The sequence below is a fragment of the Dendrobates tinctorius genome, unplaced genomic scaffold (assembly GCF_039654945.1).
Source record: "Dendrobates tinctorius isolate UK_male_01 unplaced genomic scaffold, ASM3965494v1 ptg000179l, whole genome shotgun sequence".
Classification (NCBI taxonomy): domain Eukaryota; kingdom Metazoa; phylum Chordata; class Amphibia; order Anura; family Dendrobatidae; genus Dendrobates; species Dendrobates tinctorius.
The window spans coordinates 2,328,236-2,345,418 of NW_027361846.1; positions in this window are offsets into that span (position 1 = coordinate 2,328,236).

Here is a 17,183-nt window from a genome sequence, read left to right on the forward strand (position 1 = left end):
CCCCTGGGCTCCCATTTATTGGATATACAAAAGGACGATATTGTCGCCGTACAAAGGCCGAGGGCTGCTGCTTTTTCCTCAAAGCCGGAGAAGACTACTTTCACCAGCCACCATGTGGAAACCCCCGGACAACACCCCATCCAGCAGGCTGCCTACCGGGTTCCAGAGGCTGTTCAAGGCATGATAAAGAACGAACTGGAGGAGATGAAACAGCTGGGAGTTATTCAGCCATCTCACAGTTCTTGGGCCTCTCCTGTCGTCCTGGTCCCCAAGAAGGATGGTACAACACGATTCTGCGTTGATTACAGACGACTAAATGATGCCACCAAGAGTGATGCTTATCCCATGCCCAGGATTGATGATCTATTGGATCGTCTGGCCAGTGCCCAATTTGTGACCACGTTAGACATGAGCAAGGGGTACTGGCAGATACCCCTAACGGAGGACGCTCGGGAGCGCTCAGCCTTCATTACTCCATTTGGGCTTTATGAGTTCCTGGGAATGCCCTTTGGGATGAAAACTGCCCCCGCTACTTTCCAGAGACTGGTGGATCAACTGTTACAACAATGTCAGGACTTTGCCTGTGATTACTTAGACGACATTGCCATTTTTAGCACAACCTGGGAGGAACATCTTAAACACTTGGGCATAGTGCTGGACTGTAATACTTACTGCAGGACTGACCATTCGCCCTGATAAGTGCCAAATAGGGATGGCTGAGGTGCAGTACCTCGGGCATAGAGTAGGGGGTGGGACACTAAGGCCTGAGCCTGCCAAGGTGGAAGCCATTAGCAACTGGTGTAGACCCCAGACTAAAAAGCAGGTACTTGCATTTTTAGGAACTGCTGGTTACTATCGCAAATTTGTTTCTAACTTCAGCACCTTGGCCAAGCCCCTAACCGACCTGACCCGCAAGAACATGCCTAGGAATGTGACGTGGACGACGGCATGCGAGGATGCCTTTTCAGCGTTAAAGACTGCCCTCGTCACTGCTCCTGTCTTGGCTGCCCCCAATTATAAGCACAGGTTCCTCGTGCAGACAGGTGCATCCACCTTTGGGATTGGGGCAGTACTTAGCCAAGTGAACGCCGCCGGAGAAGAACATCCTGTTGCTTTTTGTCAATCGGAAACTACTGGATCGGGAAGTTGCCTATGCCACTATTGAAAAGGAGTGCCTTGCCATCGTATGGGCGCTAAAAAATTGCAGCCCTACTTGTATGGCAGAGACTTTACAATCGTTACAGACCACAACCCCCTCACGTGGCTGAATCGCGTATCAGGGGACAATGGAAGATTGCTGCGGTGGAGCTTGTCTTTACAACCCTACAGCTTCTCCATTCAATACAAGCGGGGAAGCCAACACCAGAACGCCGATGGACTGTCTCGACAAGAAGAACCATAGGCTCCCCAGGCCGACCTACCCCTGCCACTGTACAAGGAACTATAAATAACTGAGCAAAGTGGACTAAAGTGAGCAGGCCAGAGGTCTGTGTAGACCTCATGGCGTGCTCACTTATTATGGGGGGGGGAGAGGTTGTGATGATGTGTAATTTGCTATGTGGATGTCATTTTTTGTATATTCCTATTTTCTATTTCAGTTATTTTCATAGTGTTTTTCTTATTACATTGTAAGTCTACAGCCTCACTGTATCTGTCTCTTGATGACCCCCTGTAGTGCATTAATCCCTAAGGCCCTTTGTTCTCCTCTGGGAGGCCTGGAAACCGCCTCAACTTGTTTGACTTTCACTGGGCAAGGAAGGGGTCGGGGGAGAACAGGACCTGGGCAAGTCAGTTCCGGACTGGACAGGATCGTGTAAAGACTGCATTTCAGAGAGAAGGACCCATTTTATCCTCTGGTGCTAGAGTTTTGGAATCTCGTTTCCCTGGACATTTTATCCTGTTACTGGACTGCATTCTTATTCTGGACTATCTTATCCTTTGTGTGGTGGACTGAATATGGACCTTTTCCTATTTTTGCCTGAATAAAGGTCTTGGAATTGTTCACTCTTCGCTTGCTCTGTTGATTGTGTGATACCAGAGAAGGACCCCATGACAACCACCCCTTAGATATCGCATATAGCAAAATAAATGTAAATGTTGAGATTGTGTATGTGTAAATATGTAACTGTTCTCAAGTTTTGTGCCTTCAGGTAACCTGTAGGAGTTTCCTTTGGAACTTTCCAGTTTTGTTTTATGGACACTGAACCACAGGACTTGTGTGTGGTCAAAAACTTTCACCATTTGCCCAGGAATGGACCATGGACATTGATGCTGGACTTGCCATCATAGGACCATTTTTGAAGCACTTGGTTTTTCTACATTTTTCATTTTTAAATCTTGTACAGTTATTATTGTAACTGTTTATATGTTATTCATGTTTTGTTCAGCCCAGGTTGCTGACTTGCACTAGGGGGTGTTATGAATGGGTCACCGAGGAGGAAAAAACCTAAACATGCTAAGCCCAGAAAAACCAGAGAGGTTGGTAGCTATGCAGATTGCAGATCCCTGATCCTATCCACACAACTAGCAGCAGCCGTGGAGCATACCTACGATGAACCTAGATGCCTCGTCACGGCCGGAGGACTAAATAAGCCTAAAGCAAGAAAAGGGGAAAACTAACTGCCCCAGAGCAGACCCCAAAGGAATAGACAGCCCCCACACATGTATTGACGGTGAAACAAGATGAAAACACAAACATAGCCAGGAAAATAGGCTGAGCAAATGATGGGGCCCAAACTAACTAGAAAGGAGAGGAAAGGAAAGACACTGTCTGCAATCTGCAAAAAACCCTACAAAAATATTGTCTAACACTTCTGATAACAAAATTAACCCTGAAGTCACTAGACTTCTCCCACTATATCAGCACTCTGAAATATTCTGAGACAGAGCAAAAAGAGGCCAATCTAATAATGGACAAAAAGCAAATTGGCAAATACAGATAAATAAGAGTGGAAATTCAGCACAGGCCCAGCCGGGGCTGGCTGACCACACAAAAAAATGAATAGAACAACAAAATCAAGTGTGAACATTAGCAGAGAAACTTATCTTGAGCTGACTGGAACAGAGCTGAGAACCAAGACCTGACAAGCAGAAGGAATCACCAGCACCAGAGTAGGGCGTCGGCTGTCTTAAATCCAATCTGAGATTCCTGAGGTCCAGTCGTCATCCTCATTATCAGGTGGCAGATCTCTACTGATTAAATCAGCCTCACTACCTCCTGTTACCACCAGAGGGAGCCTGAAAGTAGACCTCAATGAACTCACAACAGGGGGGAACGTGGCGCCCCCAGGAGTATGGTCGCCACAGTGGCTTTGTCTTCCTCCAGGTGAGGGTAATGCTAGGCTTGGAGGCAATGATGGGTCTCTCTCGCAGTCAATCCATACATGCAACACAGTTCCACTCCAGGCCAGCAGGGGGAACTCTGAACCAGGATTAAGGGGAGGGGTGCTCCCTGAGGGCCAAGAGGAAGGAGTGTTCAGTTAGTCTGCGGAGGGTGAAGTGTGCAGACGTGGAGAGAGAAGCTGGAGGTTGAGTTAGGAAGGAGAGGTCCCTCAGCTTGAGAGCGCATGAACTGGAGCCTGGTCTCCACGGTTGTACGGATACTAACGGTCCTACAACAGATACCAGAGGAGTAGGAGGCTGTAAATGCCCTACTCCCATCTAAGACTTGAGGCACAACAGCAGCTTGGATAGTGAGCCAGGACTCAAGAGAGAGGAGTCTGTTGTGAGTTCATTTTCTGGTCCACCAGTTGTGAGTTCTCCTGCCAGGCTCCCTCTGGTGGTAACAGGAGGTAGTAAGGCTGATTTAATCAGTAGAGATCTGCCTCCTGATAATGAGGATGACGATTGGACCTCAGGAATCTCATACTGGATTTAAGACAGCCGACTCCCTATTCTGGTGCTGGTGATTCCTTCTGGCTTGTCAGGTCTTGGTTTTCAGCTCTGTTCCAGTTATCTAAAGCTAAGTTTTTCTGCTAATGTTCACACTTGATTTTGTTGGTCTATTCAGTTTTTTGTGTGGTCAGCCAGCCCCGGCTGGGGCTGTGCTGAATTTCCACTCTTATTTACCTGTATTTGCCAATTTGCTTTTTGACCCTTATTAGACTGGCCTCTTTTTGCTCTGTCTCAGAATATTTCAGAGTGCTGATATAGTGGGAGAAGTCTAGTGACTGCAGGGTTAATTTTGCTATCAGAAGTGTTGGACATTATTTTTGTAGGGTTTTTGGCAGATTGCAGAGTGTCTTTCCTTTCCTATCCTTTCTAGTTAGTTTGGGCCCCATCGTTTGCTCAGCCTATTTTCCTGCCTGTGTTTGTGCTTTCATCTTGTTTCACCGTCAATACTTGTGTGGGGGCTGTCTTTCCTTTGGGGTCTGCTCTGGGGAAGTTAATTTTCCCCTTTTCTTGCTTCAGGCTTATGTAGTTCTCCAGCTGTGACGAAGCGTCTAGGATCATCGTAGGAACGCTCCATGGCTGCTGCTAATTGTGTGGTTAGGATCAGGGCTCTGCAATCTGCATAGTTACCAACCTCTCTGGTTTTCTGTGACTTAGCTTGTTTTGTTTTTTTCTCCTCGGTGACCCATTCATAACAGAATCACCAGCCATACCGCAGATTCTAGGGTACTCAGAAGCAGGAAAAAGTTGTTAAAAAAAAAAAAAAAAGTGTCAGAATTTTTTTTTTTTATATTTTTTTCTCTTTTTCTCTGGGGCCGTAGGAGGATTTTTTTTTCCTAATGGAGATAAAGCAATTGTCTGATCGTGTGGAGCAACTTGCTGCTGAAGTGCAGGGAATTTCCACCTATCTCACTCATTCACATGCTGCTGAACCCAAGATCCCTACTCCTGATGTGTTTTCTGCGGATCGATCTAAATTTCTGAATTTTAAGAATAATTGGAAATTATTTCTTGCCTTGAAGCCTAACTCATCGGGGAGCTCTGTGCAGCAGGTTAAAATTGTCATCTCCTTGCTGCGCGGCGATCCCCAGGATTGGGCTTTTTCTCTGACACCTGAAAATCCTATTCTGACTAATGTGGATGCATTTTTTCAGGCCTTGGGGTTGTTGTATGATGAACCTAATGCTGTTGATCAAGCTGAGAGAACCCTGTTGGCATTAAACCAGGGTCAGGATTCTGCAGAGTTATACTGTCAAAAATTCCGAAAGTGGGCGGTCCTTACTACATAGAATGATAGTGCCTTGGCAGCTCTCTTTCGGAAGGGTTTATCAGAGACCGTAAAAGATGTTATGGTGGGATTTCCTGTTCCCTATGGTCTGGATGATTCTGTCATTAGCCATTCAAGTTGATCGGCGTGTACGTGAACGTAAAACTACACGGGAGGCGCTGCCACCTTTTGAACAAATGTCTGAACCTATGCAATGTGATGGGGTTTTGTCGAGGGCGCAACGTCAGGAGTTTAGAAGGCGTAATAAGCTGTGTTTTTTCTGTGGAGACACCTCTCATACTATTTCTGTCTGCCCAAAACGAGAGAAACGTTTTGCACACATATTTGCTGTGGGCAGTGTACAACCTAAGTTCCTTTTCGCAATTACTCTGATCTGCTGCTTATCCACGTTTTCCACTAAGGCTTTTGTGGATTCAGGAGCAGCGTTGAATCTGATGGATTTGGACTTTGCTAAACGTTGTGGTTTTTCCATGATGCCGCTGCGGACGCCTATTCCTTTGAGGGGTATTGATGCTACTCCTTTGGCGGAGAAGAAACCTCAGTTTTCGACCCAGGTGACAATGCAAGTTGCCCCAGACCACCAAGAAAATTGTAAATTTTTGGTGCTGCATAATTTGCATGATACTATTGTTCTGGGGTTCCCCTGGTTGCAAACTCATAATCCAGTTTTGGATTGGAAATCTGTCACTGTGGTGAGTTGGGGTTGTCAGTGTGTTCTTAGGGACGCTCCTGTTTTCTCCACCTCTCCTCAGTCTCATGATATTCCTGATTATCTGGCTGATTTCTCTGATGTTTTTAGTGAGAGTAAGTCTGGGTCTTTGCCTCTTCATAGGAGTTATGACTGTGCAATTGAGTTGATGCCTGGGTGTAAATTTCCCAAGGGTCGGCTTTTCAACTTATCTGTACCCGAACATGATGCTATGCGATCCTATATTAAGGAGTCGTTGGAGAAGGGTCATATTAGACCTTTCTCATCACCTTTAGGTGCTGTTTTTTTTTTTGTGGCCAAGAAAGATGGTTCATTAAGACCGTGTATTGATTATCGTTCCCTTAACAAGATGACGGTTAAATATCAGTACCCGTTACCTCTGATGTCTGATTTATTCTCCAGAGTTAAGAGTGCCTGCTGGTTTACTAAGCTTGACCTCAGGGGGCGTATAATCTTATTCGCATCAAGCACGAGGATGAATGGAAGACGGCGTTTAATACTCCGGAGGGACATTTTGAGTACCTGGTGATGCCTTTTGGGCTCTCTAATGCCCCTTCTGTCTTCCAGTCCTTTATGAATGATATTTTCCGAGACTTTGTGGATAAGTTTTTGATCATCTATCTGGATGATATTTTGATCTTTTCTAGTGATTGGGATTCCCATGTGGAACATGTTCGGACTGTGTTCCGGATTTTGAGGGAGAATTCCCTGTTTGTTAAGGGATCGAAATGCCTCTTTGGTGTACAGAGAATTTCATTTTTGGGATTTATCTTATCTCCATCGACTATTGAAATGGACCCAGCCAAGGTACAGGCCATTTATGATTGGGTTCAGCCTACTTCTTTGAAGGCCCTCCAGGAGTTTTTGGGTTTTGCTAATTTCTATCGTAAATTTTTAGGTAATTTTTCTGGTATTGTCAAACCACTGACTGATCTGACCAAGAAGGGCGCTGATGTGCTGAATTGGTCTCCTGAGGCTGTCTCAGCATTTCAGGAGCTTAAGCAGAGATTTACTTCAGCTCCAGTTTTACGGCAACCTGATGTCTCACTTCCATTTCAGGTGGAGGTAGATGCTTATGAGATTGGTGCAGGAGCTGTTTTGTCCCAAAAAGACCCTGTGACTTCTAAGATGAATCCCTGTGCCTTCTTTTCTCGAAAGTTCTCCCCATCTGAACGCAACTATGACGTGGGGAATCGGGAATTGTTGGCCATGAAATGGGCATTTGAGGAGTGGAGACATTGGTTGGAGGGAGCTAGACATCAAGTTGTGGTCCTTACCGATCACAAGAATTTGCCGTTTCTTTGCCGATTCCCTTAGTGTGACCGAGCCAACTGCCATCCTAGGTGAGGGGGTAGTTCTTTCTGCCATTTCGCCCGATTTGAGACGCGCCCTGGAGGAATTTCAGGAGGATAAACCTGAGCGTTGCCCTATGGGAAAATTGTATGTTCCTGACCAGTGGAGAAAGAGAGTAATGTCTGAAATTCATTACTCCGCATTGGCTGGTCGTCCATATATTTTTGGTACCAGAGATTTGGTGAGTCTGTCTTTTTGGTGGCCTGCCTTATCTCGTGACGTCAGGAATTTTGTACAGTCCTGTGGGACTTGTTCTCGGTCTAAACCCTGTTCTCGTTCTAGTGGGTTGCTGATGCCCCTGGCGGTGCCCAAGAGGCCATGGACCCATATCTCAATGGACTTTATTTCTGATCTTCCTGTCTCCCAGAGGATGACTGTTATCTGGGTGATTTGTGATAGATTTTTGAAGATGGTCCATCTTGTACCACTCCCAAAGTTGCCATCTTCCGCTGAGTTGGTGCCCTTGTTTTTACAAGGTGGTTCGGTTACATGGGATTCCTGAGAACATTGTGTCCGACAGAGGGGTCCAGTTTGTTTCCAGATTCTGGAAAGCCTTTTGTTCCAATCTGGGAATTCAGTTATCCTTCTCCTCCGCGTTTCATCCCCAGACCAATGGACAGACTGAGAGAACAAACCAGACCTTGGAGTCTTATTTGAGATGTTTTATATCTGCTGATCAGGATGATTGGGCCTCATTTTTGCCCTTGGCCGAATTCGCACTGAACAATAGAGCTAGCTCTGCCACTTTGATGTCACCCTTTTTCTGTAATTTTGGGTTTCATCCTCGATTCTCTTCAGGGCAAGTGGAATCTTTGTCCTGCCCAGGTGTGGACACTGTGGTTGAGAGAATGCAGCAGATATGGGACCAAGTGGTGGATAAGTTGTCACTCTCTCAGGAAAAGGCCCAGCGATTTTCCAACCGGCATAGGACCATTGGTCCCCGGTTTAAAGTGGGTGATATGGTTTGGTTGTCGTCTTAGAATATTCCTATGAAGGTTGCATCTCCAAAATTTAAGCCAAGATTTATTGGACCTTATAAGATTTTGGAGATTCTTAATCCTGTTTCTTTTCGATTGGCTCTTCCAGTTACGTTCAAGATCCATAACGTATTTCACAAATCTCTGTTGAAGAGGTTTGTTGAGCCAGTGGTTCCTATGGCAGCACCTCCTGACCCTGTGTTGGTTGAAGGCAATGTGGAATATGAGGTAGAGAAAATATTGGTTTCTCGTTTGGTTAGGCGGAGACTCCAGTATTTGGTCAAATGGAAGGGTTATGGCCAGGAGGATAATTCTTGGGTCTCTGCCTCTGATATTCATGCCAATAGATTGGTTCATGCTTTTCACTGGGCCCATCCTGATCGGCCTGGTGGCGTGGATGAGGGTTCGGTGACCCCTCCTCAAGGGGGGGTACTGTTGTGAGTTCATTCTCTGGTTCACCAGTTGTAAATTCTCCTGCCAGGCTCCCTCTGGTGGTAACAGGAGGTAGTGAGGCTGATTTAATCAGTAGAGATCTGCCACCTGATAATGAGGATAACGATTGGACCTCAGGAATCTCAGACTGGATTTAAGACAGCCGACTCCCTATTCTGGTGCTGGTGATTCCTTCTGGCTTGTCAGGTCTTGGTTTTCAGCTCTGTTCCAGTCATCTAAAGCTAAGTTTTTCTGCTAATGTTCACACTTGATTTTGTTGGTCTATTCAGTTTTTTGTGCGGTCAGCCAGCCCCAGCTGGGGCTGTGCTGAATTTCCACTCTTATTTATCTGTATTTGCCAATTTGCTTTTTGTCCCTTATTAGATTGGTGTTATGATGAGTCACCAAAGGAGGAAAAAACAAAATACCTGCTAAGTCCAGAAAAACCAGAGAGGTTGGCAGCTAACGCCCCCTGAGGAAGGAGCAGTACGCTCCGAAACGCGCGTCGGGGTCCGGCCGCTGTATGCTTCATTCCCATTTCGTCCAGGTAATATTATAGACCCTGTGTAGGTTCATATTATTTGAACATTTGTTCTCTATTATATATATTCGTTACTGTCAGCTAGTTCCTGGTGCCCCCCGTTATCATGCTAATGTATATTTTATTTACCAACTATGGGGCTACTTTGCATGAACTCCTGATCACTGTGACCATACGGGGTTGTTATCCTGTTTGATGTGGGTGACATACTAGGCCTTTTGTCTAGCCTTTGGTGATTTCTTTCCCCCCCCCCCTCTTATGTACCTTTGTCCAATTATAGATCATTAATAAAGTATTGATTTTATGTGACATTTTTGACTGCTGGCCGTTTCATTCATTTTTAATTTCTTGTGATTGCAGTTGTCCAGACTATTTGTCCTTCATGTGCATGTGGTTTTATATATATCTGCCATGTGACTAATTGAGATTCTTTTGGTCCCATGCACATAATGTATTCCACAATTTTCATTTACAGCTATCGGATTGCAGACCCCTGATCCTATCCACAACAACTAGCAGTAGCCGTGGGGGGTTCCTACGGTGCCCAAGACCCCTCGATCACAGCCGGAGAACTATATAGCCTAAAGACAGAAAGGGGAAAAACTAAACTGCCCCAGAGCAGACCCCAAAGCAATAGGCAGCCCCCAACATATAATGACGGTGAAGCAAGATGAAAACACTAACACAGATAGAAAGATAGGTTGAGCAAATATTGGGGCCCAAGCTAACTACATAGGACAGGTTAGGAAAGCTGCTGTCTGCCATCCGCAAAAACCCTATAAAAATGAGCCAACCGACTGATAGAAAAAACAGGCCCTGAAGTCGCTAGGCTTCAAAAGACTATATCAGCACTCAGGTATATTCTAAAGACAGAGCAAAAGATCAAAAGATCAGAGACAAAAATGGAATTCAGCTCACCCCGGACCGGGGATGGCAGAACTCCCAAAAAACAAGGCAAAACAAAAACAAACTGAAGAGTACAAAGCAGAGCAGAAAAACTTAGCTTTGAGATGCAGGAATCAGACTGGTCTCCAAGAATCCAGCAGGAAAATCACCAGCCATGAAGAAGGGCGTCGGCAGCCTTATATCTAGTCCTCAATTCCAGCTACCCAGTCATCATCTAGCTGCCCAGGTGTCTGATAATCAGCCTCACTACCTTCCTTCACCAGAGGAGGGAGTTCATCAGACCTCAATAGTGAAGGGAAAAATGAACTCACAACAGTACCTCCCCCTTGAGGAGGGGTCACCGAACCCTCATCCATGCCACCAGGGCGATCCGGGTGAGCCCGATGAAAGGCACGCACCAATCTTTCGGCATGAATATCAGAGGCAGAGACCCAGGAATTATCCTCCTGACCATAACCCTTCCACTTAACCAAATACTGGAGTCTACGTCTAGCCAGACGGGAATCCAGTATCTTCTCTACCTCATATTCCATGTTACCTTCAACCAATATAGGGTCAGGAGGTGCCACCACAGGAACTACTGGTTCAACAAACCTCTTCAACAAGGACTTATGAAACACATTACAAATTTTAAATGTGACAGGAAGAGCCAACCGAAAAGAGACCGGATTAATAATCTCCAAAATCTTGTAAGGTCCAATAAATCTAGGCTTAAACTTAGGAGAAGCCACCTTCATAGCGATATTTTTTGATGACAACCAAACCAGATCACCCACTTTAAACTGGGGACCAACGGTCCTATGTCGGTTGGAAAACCACTGGGCCTTTTCCTGGGAGAGAGACAACTTATCCACTACTTGGTCCCAGATCTGGTGCATTCTATCCACCACAGTGTCAACACCTGGGCAGGCAGAAGGCTCCACCTGCCCTGAAGAAAATCGAGGGTGAAAACCAAAGTTACAAAAAAAAGGTGACATCAAAGTGGCAGAACTAGCTCTATTATTTAAAGCAAATTCGGCCAAGGGCAAAAATGAAACCCAATCATCCTGATCTGCAGAAATAAAACATCTCAAATACGACTCCAAAGTCTGGTTTGTTCTCTCCGTCTGCCCATTGGTCTGAGGGTGAAACGCAGAGGAGAAGGACAACTGAATTCCCAGCTTGGAACAGAAAGTCCTCCAAAATCTAGACACAAACTGAACTCCTCTGTCAGATACAATGTTCTCAGGAATCCCGTGCAAGCGAACCACCTGTTGCAAAAACAAGGGCACCAACTCAGAGGAAGATGGCAACTTAGGGAGTGGTACAAGATGGACCTTCTTAGAGAATCTATCACAAATCACCCAAATAACAGTCATTCTCTGAGAGACAGGCATATCAGAGATAAAATCCATTGAAATATGGGTCCATGGCCTCCTGGGCACCGGCAAAGGCATCAACAACCCACTAGAGCGAGAACAAGGTTTAGACCGGGAGCAAGTCCCACAGGACTGCACAAAATTCCTGACATCATGAGACAAGGCGGGCCACCAAAAAGACCGACTCACCAGATCTCTAGTACCAAAAATACCTGGATGACCAGCCAATGCAGAGCAATGAACTTCAGACATCACTCTCTTTCTCCACTGGTCAGGAACATACAACTTTCCACTGGGACAACGCTTAGGTTTGTCCTCCTGAAACTGTTCCAGAGCACGTCTCAAATCGGGTGAGATGGCAGAAAGAACTACCCCCTCACCTAAGATGGTAGCAGGCTTAGTCACAACAGGAGAATCAGCAAGGAAACTCCTAGAGAGGGCGTCTGCCTTGACATTCTTAGTGCCCGGAAGAAAAGAGACCACAAAATCAAAACGTGTGAAAAACAAGGCCCACCTAGCCTGTCTAGGATTCAAGCGCTTGGCCGACTCCAGGTAAATCAAATTCTTGTGGTCAGTAAGGACCACGACTTGGTGTTTGGCTCCCTCCAACCAATGTCTCCACTCCTCAAATGCCCATTTCATGGCCAACAGTTCCCGATTCCCCACATCATAGTTACGTTCAGATGGAGAGAACTTTCGGGAAAAGAAAGCACAAGGATTCATTTTAGATGTCACAGGATCTTTTTGGGACAACACCGCTCCTGCACCAATCTCAGAAACGTCCACCTCCACCTGAAACGGGAGTGAGACATCAGGTTGCCGCAAAACCGGAGCAGAAGTGAACCTTCGCTTCAGCTCCTGAAAGGAAGAAACAGCCTCCGGAGACCAATTCAGCACATCAGCACCCTTCTTAGTCAAATCCGTCAATGGCTTGGCAATACCAGAAAAATTAGCTATAAATTTCCGATAAAAATTAGCAAAACCCAAAAACTTCTGGAGGGCCTTCAAAGAAGTGGACTGAACCCAATCATAAATGGCCTGTACCTTGGCCGGGTCCATTTCAATAGTTGACGGAGACAAAATAAATCCCAAAAATGAAATCCTCTGTACCCCAAAAAGGCATTTCGATCCCTTGACATACAGGGAATTCTCCCTCAAAATCCGGAACACAGTCCGAACATGTTCCACATGAGTGTCCCAATTCCTGGACAAGATCAAAATATCATCCAGATAGATAATCAAAAATTTATCCACAAAGTCTCGGAATATATCGTTCATGAAGCACTGGAAGACAGAAGGGGCATTAGTGAGCCCAAAAGGCATCACCAGGTACTCAAAATGTCCCTCCGGAGTATTAAACGCCGTCTTCCATTCATCCCCATGCTTAATGCGAATAAGTTTTTACGCACCCCTGAGGTCAAGCTTTGTAAACCAGCAAGCACCTTTAACTCTGGAGAATAGATCAGAAATCAGGGGTAACGGATACTGATATTTAACAGTAATTTTGTTGAGGGCACGATAGTCAATACAAGGCCTTAATGAACCATCCTTTTTAGCCACGAAAAAAAACCCAGCACCTAAGGGTGAAGAGGATGGTCTAATATGACCCTTCTCCAACGCCTCCTTAATATAGGATCGCATAGACTCGTGCTCGGGTACAGATAAATTGAAAAGCCGACCCTTGGGAAATTTACACCCAGGGCTCAGCTCAATTGCACAGTCATAACTCCTATGAGGAGGCAAAGACGCAGACTCATTCTCACTAAATACACCATAAAAGTCAGCCAGATAGTCAGGAACATCATGCGACTGGGGAGAGGTGGAGAAAACAGGAGCATCACTAAGGGCACACCGACAACCCCAACTCACCACAGACAAAGATTTCCAATCCAGAACTGGATTATGCAAACAGGGAAACCCCAGAACAATGGTATCATGCAAATTATGCAGCACCAAAAATCTGCAATTTTCTTGATGGTCTGGGGCGACCCGCATTACCACCTGGGTCCAAAACTGAGGTTTATTCTTTGCCAAAGGAGTAGCATCAATACCCCTCAAAGGGATAGGCGTCCGCAGAGGTGTCATAGGAAATCCACAACGTTTAGCAAAATCCAAGTCCATCAGGTTAAGAGCTACTCCTGAATCCACAAAAGCCTTGGCGGAAAATGTGGACAGGGAGCAGATCAGAGTAATTGCCAGAAGAAACTTAGGTTGAACACCACCCACAGAAAACATGTGTGCAAAACGTTTCTCTCGTTTAGGGCAGACAGAAATAATATGCGAGGCATCTCCACAAAAAAAACACAGCTTATTACGCCTTCTGAACTCCTGACGTTGCGCCCTAGACAAAACTCTATCACATTGCATAGGTTCAGACATTTGTTCAACACGTGGCAACATCTCTCGTGTAGTTTTGCGTTCACGTAAACGCCGATCCACCTGAATGGCTAATGACATAGAATCGTCCAGACCAGAGGGAACAGGAAATCCCACCATAGTATCTTTTACGGCTTCTGACAAACCCTTCCGAAAGAGAGCTGCCAAGGCACCATCATTCCAGGTAGTAAGGACCACCCACTTTTGGAATTTTTGACAGTACAACTCTGCCGAATCCCGACCTTGGCTTAATGCCAACAGGGTCTTTTCAGCCTGATCAATAGCATTAGGTTCATCATACAACAACCCCAAGGCCTGAAAAAATGCGTTCACATTATTTAGAATAGGATCATCAGGTTTCAAAGAAAACGCCCAATCCTGGGGATCGCCGCGCAGCAAAGAGATGACAATTTTAACCTGCTGCGCGGAGTTCCCTGACGAGTTAGGCTTCAAGGCAAAAAATAATTTACAATTATTTTTGAAATTCAAGAATTTAGACCGATCCCCAAAAAACACATCAGGAGTAGGAATCTTTGGTTCAGCAGCATGTGAATGAGCAAGATAGGCGGAAATTCCCCGCACTTCAGCAGCGAGCTGCTCCACACGATCAGACAATTGCTTCATCTCCATTGAGAGAAAAATTCCCCCTATGGCCTCAGAGATATAGAGGAAAAAATATGCACACAAAAAAAAAAAAATTCTGACACTTTTTTTTTTTTTTTTTTACAATTCTCTCCTGCTATTGAGTACCCTAGGATCTGCGGTATGGCTGGTGATTCTGTTATGATGAGTCACCGAAGGAGGAAAAAACAAAATACCAGCTAAGTCCAGAAAAACCAGAGAGGTTGGCAGCTATCGGATTGCAGACCCCTGAACCTATCCACAACAACTAGCAGTAGCCGTGGGGGGTTCCTACGGTGCCCTAGACCCCTCGATCACAGCCGGAGAACTATATAGCCTAAAGACAGAAAGGGGAAAAACTAAACTGCCCCAGAGCAGACCCCAAAGCAATAGGCAGCCTCCAACATATAATGACGGTGAAGCAAGATGAAAACACTAACACAGATAGAAAGATAGGTTGAGCAAATATTGGGGCCCAAGCTAACTACATAGGACAGGTTAGGAAAGCTGCTGTCTGCCATCCGCAAAAACCCTATAAAAATGAGCCAACCGACTGATAGGAAAAACAGGCCCTGAAGTCGCTAGGCTTCAAAAGACTATATCAGCACTCAGGTATATTCTGAAGACAGAGCAAAAGATCAAAAGATCAGAGACAAAAATGGAATTCAGCTCACCCCCAGCCGGGGATGGCAGAACTCCCAAAAAACAAGGCAAAACAAAAACAAACTGAAGAGTACAAAGCAGTGCAGAAAAACTTAGCTTTGAGATGCAGGAATCAGACTGGTCTCCAAGAATCCAGCAGGAAAATCACCAGCCAGGAAGAAGGGCGTCGGCAGCCTTATATCCAGTCCTCAATTCCAGCCACCCAGTCATCATCTAGCTGCCCAGGTGTCTGATAATCAGCCTCACTACCTTCCTTCACCAGAGGAGGGAGTTCATCAGACCTCAATAGTGAAGGGGAAAATGAACTCACGACAGATTGGCCTCTTTTTGCTCTGTCTCAGAATATTTCAGAGTGCTGATATAGTTGGAGAAGTCTAGTGACTTCAGGGTTAATTTTGCTATCAGAAGTGTTGGACATTATTTTTGTAGGGTTTTTTGCAGATTGCAGACAGTGTCTTTCCTTTCCTATCCTTTCTAGTTAGTTTGGGCCCCATCGTTTGCTCAGCCTATTTTCCTGCCTTTGTGTGTAATTTCATCTTGTTTCACCATCAATACATGTGGGGGGCTGTCTTTCCTTTGGGGTCAGCTCTGGGGCTGTTAGTTTTCCCCTTTTCTTGCTTCAGGCTTATGTAGTTCTCCGACTGTGACGAAGCGTCTAGGATCACCGTAGGCACGCTCCACGGCTGCTGCTAGTTGTGTGGTTAGGATCAGGGCTCTGCAATCTGCATAGTTACCAACCTCTCTGGTTTTCTGTGACTTAGCTTGTTTTGTTTTTTTCTCCTTGGTGACCCATTCATAACAGGAGTCCCCGAGAGAGGCTACAGCTGTCTCTTGCTACAGCCGTGCAAGTAAGGTTCTTGGGAACATCTGACAGGAGGAACTTCAGAGTAACTTAGTACTGGAGTGCTTCATTCAAACAAGCGTTAGCAAGCAGACTGCACAGCCCGTCTGCTGAGAGAGTATCCCTGAATTGCTTCCAGGCTAGCCTGCTCCAGTACCATCTGTAATCAGGTCCCTGGACTGCAGTTATCAAGTAAAGGTACAAAAATTGCACCCCGCTGTGTCTTGTCTGCTTCCTACCCTTCTGGCACTGCTACATCCCCGTGCCAACCACATCTTCACTGCCCTGGGACTATAGCTTCACCTGAGGGGAGCTATTACATCCTTGCTGCACCACACCATCAGCCCCAGCGGATCTGTCTGCAGCGTCGGCTTAACATCTCCCTTGCCGAACACCACAGGTGGCGTCACGAACTATTCCATTCCATTAATTACATTCCCCCCATTACTTGGGTGCCCAGGGCCACGGACCGGGTCACCGCTGCTGTGACACATCCCCCTGACACCGGCCCGGTACCGAGTACCCCACAGCCCTGGGAGGGCGACCCACATCCACCCTGTAAACCCCTCCTGACCCCACACAGAAACATCCAGCACCATGACAACTAGCACAGCAGAGTCCTGCAGACACGGAGGCCCCTGATCATGTGACCTCTGACTCCTCCCCTCCTGTGACCTCATCCCAGGCGCTGTGCGCACAGAGCAGCCATCGCACGCTCCTGAATGTGCGCCTTCCCTCTGCCTCTGGGAGCGAGACATGTGGTGCACCTGCAGATGCTTGCCTCAGGGGCCGTGTGTGGGCCACGTGTTTGAGACCTCTGGTTTACTGTGTGTAACCATATATATATGTGTGTCTCACTGACATATATATATATATATATACAGTGGGGAAAAAAAGTATTTAGTCAGTCAGCAATAGTGCAAGTTCCACCACTTAAAAAGATGAGAGGCGTCTGTAATTTACATCATAGGTAGACCTCAACTATGGGAGACAAACTGAGAAAAAAAAATCCAGAAAATCACATTGTCTGTTTTTTTTTCATTTTATTTGCATATTATGGTGGAAAATAAGTATTTGGTCAGAAACAAGCAATCAAGATTTCTGGCTCTCACAGACCTGTAACTTCTTCTTTAAGAGTCTCCTCTTTCCTCCACTCATTACCTGTAGTAATGGCACCTGTTTAAACTTGTTATCAGTATAAAAAGACACCTGTGCACACCCTCAAAC